Source organism: Schistocerca cancellata, unplaced genomic scaffold, assembly GCF_023864275.1.
Source record: "Schistocerca cancellata isolate TAMUIC-IGC-003103 unplaced genomic scaffold, iqSchCanc2.1 HiC_scaffold_372, whole genome shotgun sequence".
Classification (NCBI taxonomy): domain Eukaryota; kingdom Metazoa; phylum Arthropoda; class Insecta; order Orthoptera; family Acrididae; genus Schistocerca; species Schistocerca cancellata.
Genome location: NW_026046390.1, coordinates 57501 through 62484, shown reverse-complemented (window position 1 = coordinate 62484; position 4984 = coordinate 57501). Strand labels below are relative to the sequence as shown.

The window sequence follows — 4984 nt, the reverse complement described above, 5'->3', positions numbered from 1 at the left end:
GAACGCCAGTGCCTGCGTCGCACGAAGTAGTCAACCGACAATCACTCCACCCGCACCCGCACGTGCCCCACCCCAACCGCCCAAATCGCAACCCAAGCGGATGAACGGCGGACTCTTCCCGCACTCGTACGTTGCAATCCACCCCTATATCTTGCGTTTCATGACGAGTTATATCCAATATGCCAAATTCCCGCTGTCCCTATACATGCTGTAAGTCTGTGCACACAATATGAACCACACCTCAGCGAGACACTCCATCACACATTACTCTCTGCCTGTAACAGACACAGATACGATATGTAAGCACCAGCATGGACCAACGTCCGGTGCATCCTCTCCGCCACAGTACACCATCCACACTATGATAACCACACCAGGGGGTCCAATTATAAAATAGAATATCCCACCCGTCCAACATCCACAATTGCTCAGATAAGCCACCAACACCCACACATGTCCTACACAGGGGTGCACCCAACACCACCACACTGCCTCCTGTTACGGCACAGAAACAATGGCAGGAATGAATCACACAGGTCTGCCACTCCCTTGCCGCAACCACAGACGCGGCGCGCCTCCAGTCACGAGCGAAAAGCGCATCCTGACGAGACAGAACTGCTGTGACATACTGACGCTGCCTCAGACATTCACTTACAATGATCACTACCAACGAACCTGCCCCCCCCCCCCCCCCCCCCAAACACACTATCTCTTACCATGTTGTGTACTGTAATCCAACCCATTTTGCACCTTAACCTAACCAAATTTGTAACGCAATTTGTACCGCAATGTAACGCAATTTGTACCGCAATGTAACGCAATTTGTACCGCAATGTAACGCAATTTGTAACGCAATTTGTGTCTTAACCTAACCCACGTTGTGCCTTAACCTAACCCACGTTGTGCCTTAACGTAACCCACGTTGTGCCTTAACGTAACCCACGTTGTGCCTTAACGTAACCCACGTTGTGCCTTAACGTAACCCACGTTGTGCCTTAACGTAACCCACGTTGTGCCTTAACGTAACCCACGTTGTGCCTTAACGTAACCCACGTTGTGCCTTAACGTAACCCACGTTGTGCCTTAACGTAACCCACGTTGTGCCTTAACGTAACCCACGTTGTGCCTTAACGTAACCCACGTTGTGCCTTAACGTAACCCACGTTGTGCCTTAACGTAACCCACGTTGTGCCTTAACCTAACCCACGTTGTGCCTTAACGTAACCCACGTTGTGCCTTAACCTAACCCACGTTGTGCCTTAACCTAACCCACGTTGTGCCTTAACCTAACCCACGTTGTGCCTTAACCTAACCCACGTTGTGCCTTAACCTAACCCACGTTGTGCCTTAACCTAACCCACGTTGTGCCTTAACCTAACCCACGTTGTGCCTTAACCTAACCCACGTTGTGCCTTAACCTAACCCACGTTGTGCCTTAACCTAACCCACGTTGTGCCTTAACCTAACCCACGTTGTGCCTTAACCTAACCCACGTTGTGCCTTAACCTGCTCTGTAATTGGCATATGACACGTTACATTAATCTAGTGTTGTCTAACCACAACCCTCTGAATATAGTTCGCTACTCGCACCGCCCACCCTCTTGTGTGTCGTTTCATGTTGAACACTTCGCAAGTGTTGCTTACTTTTTACATGCTCCCGCTGTACACTGTAATGTGGACAACTGCAGGATGTACATCGCCCCCCCCCCTCCACCCTGCCTTCGCACGCTGGTCGTTCAGGTGCTTGCGTGTTCAATGCCCTTCGCAGCTGTTCACTGGCATTCGCATGTCGAAGCGCTCAGTCTACGTCGTGGTACGGCCTGTGTCCACTGTCCGCTGATATCGTAAGCTTAATCCTCACATTGTACTGCACATAGGTCCGTATGTACTGAATGATACGCTGTGGCACATGTGTGACCGTACGACTGCGCCCAACAACAGCGAACCATACGGTCCAAATGTTGTGCACTCAGCCACGTGCCGTCTCCCCATAACAGCTACATTGCAGTGTGGTACGCCATAGAGACGTGTGGGAGTAACGGACGCCCTGGATGGCGATCAGCATGAGCCGTCTGTTGATGTAGTGGCGCGTGTATTCAAACGTAGTCGTCTCTTCTCACACAGTGTGATAGCATGGTGCACCGCGTTCCACATCTGCGACATGGTACAGATGCTGGTTGACAGTCGGTCTCGTAATGGACATCGCATACGTAGGGGGCCACCTCCCACGTGTTCTCTAGTCGTGCACATTTTGTTGCGTGTATGTGGGCAGACGTAGTGTGTCGTGACACCTAACAGACAGGTATGCAATAATCGTTGCATTTGCAAACTGGGATGGACGTCTACGTTTGCTGGTGACGTGACGCAACGCAAATGAACAACTGGTAAACCCATTGTGGTGCGGTTGTTGTTGCTGGAGGTAAATCAGTAAGGGCAAATCTGTGTGTGAAGCGATACGCGGCGGTGGCTGGGTGGGACCGTCCCCGGCCGGTGAGGGGGGGCCGCCCGGCGTGCTGGCCGCGCGGTGCGTGGGCGCACGCGCTACAGCCGGCTGGTGGGGGCGCCCAGTGGCAGGCGCGCCGGCCGACGGACGCGGCAGGCGGCGCAGCTGCGCGCCGGGGCACCCTGCGCGCGGCGCCGGGCGGCCAAAGTGGGTCCTCGCGGGCCCGGTGCGAAGCGCGGTGGACATCTGCAGTGTGCTGGTCCGACTGAGGACTGTGTGCGTTGAGGATGCGCCGCCGCCCGGCACTCGGCGCCGCGACGCCGTCTGCTGCTCGGTCGCCCCAGCGGTTCTCGCTGGTGGTTTGTATCGCAGTTGTGCAGACGTGTTGGCACGTGCGCTGTGCTGGGAGAGTTCGCTTCGGCACCCACGTGGGGCCTTTGCCCTTCTGTGGCGCTGGCGTTGGAGCTGCCGGTCACCGTAGGTGGCGCGTGTTGTCTCCCGCCGGCAATGCCACGACAGCACGCTCCCGGGCCTCTGTCGGCAGCGGCAAGCTCAGTTGGGAGCACGGGTGGTCGCACCTAAAGCGTCTACTCGCCTAACTCCGGGCGATTGCGCCTCTCTCGAACCCGACCAAGTACTTAGGACGGCGCTGCGCGCCGCCGGGACCTGAGAGGGTTTCGAGGTGTATTGTGCAGGGGAGCTCAGCCTCCTCCTGTTTGCAGAATAATTGAGCGGACGCTTGCGTGTTCGCGCGGGCCCCTGGGACACACTCCCGGGCGGCCGGCTGCTCAGCTCTAGTTGACGCAGCTCCCTGGTTGATCCTGCCAGTAGTCATATGCTTGTCTCAAAGATTAAGCCATGCATGTCTCAGTACAAGCCGCATTAAGGTGAAACCGCGAATGGCTCATTAAATCAGTTATGGTTCCTTAGATCGTACCCACGTTACTTGGATAACTGTGGTAATTCTAGAGCTAATACATGCAAACAGAGTCCCGACCAGAGATGGAAGGGACGCTTTTATTAGATCAAAACCAATCGGTCGGCTCGTCCGGTCCGTTTGCCTTGGTGACTCTGAATAACTTTGGGCTGATCGCACGGTCCTCGTACCGGCGACGCATCTTTCAAATGTCTGCCTTATCAACTGTCGATGGTAGGTTCTGCGCCTACCATGGTTGTAACGGGTAACGGGGAATCAGGGTTCGATTCCGGAGAGGGAGCCTGAGAAACGGCTACCACATCCAAGGAAGGCAGCAGGCGCGCAAATTACCCACTCCCGGCACGGGGAGGTAGTGACGAAAAATAACGATACGGGACTCATCCGAGGCCCCGTAATCGGAATGAGTACACTTTAAATCCTTTAACGAGTATCTATTGGAGGGCAAGTCTGGTGCCAGCAGCCGCGGTAATTCCAGCTCCAATAGCGTATATTAAAGTTGTTGCGGTTAAAAAGCTCGTAGTTGGATTTGTGTCCCACGCTGTTGGTTCACCGCCCGTCGGTGTTTAACTGGCATGTATCGTGGGACGTCCTGCCGGTGGGGCGAGCCGAAGGCGTGCGACCGCCTCGTGCGTGTTCGTGCGTCCCGAGGCGGACCCCGTTGAAATCCTACCAAGGTGCTCTTTATTGAGTGTCTGGGTGGGCCGGCACGTTTACTTTGAACAAATTAGAGTGCTTAAAGCAGGCAAGCCCGCCTGAATACTGTGTGCATGGAATAATGGAATAGGACCTCGGTTCTATTTTGTTGGTTTTCGGAACCCGAGGTAATGATTAATAGGGACAGGCGGGGGCATTCGTATTGCGACGTTAGAGGTGAAATTCTTGGATCGTCGCAAGACGAACAGAAGCGAAAGCATTTGCGAAGTATGTTTTCATTAATCAAGAACGAAAGTTAGAGGTTCGAAGGCGATCAGATACCGCCCTAGTTCTAACCATAAACGATGCCAGCCAGCGATCCGCCGCAGTTCCTCCGATGACTCGGCGGGCAGCCTCCGGGAAACCAAAGCTTTTGGGTTCCGGGGGAAGTATGGTTGCAAAGCTGAAACTTAAAGGAATTGACGGAAGGGCACCACCAGGAGTGGAGCCTGCGGCTTAATTTGACTCAACACGGGAAACCTCACCAGGCCCGGACACCGGAAGGATTGACAGATTGATAGCTCTTTCTTGATTCGGTGGGTGGTGGTGCATGGCCGTTCTTAGTTGGTGGAGCGATTTGTCTGGTTAATTCCGATAACGAACGAGACTCTAGCCTGCTAACTAGTCGCGTGACATCCTTCGTGCTGTCAGCGATTACTTTTCTTCTTAGAGGGACAGGCGGCTTCTAGCCGCACGAGATTGAGCAATAACAGGTCTGTGATGCCCTTAGATGTTCTGGGCCGCACGCGCGCTACACTGAAGGAATCAGCGTGTCTTCCTAGGCCGAAAGGTCGGGGTAACCCGCTGAACCTCCTTCGTGCTAGGGATTGGGGCTTGCAATTGTTCCCCATGAACGAGGAATTCCCAGTAAGCGCGAGTCATAAGCTCGCGTTGATTACGTCCCTGCCCTT

General features: G+C 54.4%; 1 non-coding gene across 1 annotated transcript in view; it reads left to right on the top strand.

The window, feature by feature from the left end:
* Positions 1 to 3251: 3251 nt before the first annotated feature.
* LOC126119351 (small subunit ribosomal RNA) overlaps positions 3252 to 4984 on the top strand; it is a 1909-nt gene continuing 176 nt past the window's right edge. Inside the window, exon 1 of the ribosomal RNA XR_007525859.1 lies at positions 3252 to 4984. This exon is cut by the window's right edge and continues 176 nt beyond it. This is a non-coding gene — a ribosomal RNA (small subunit ribosomal RNA).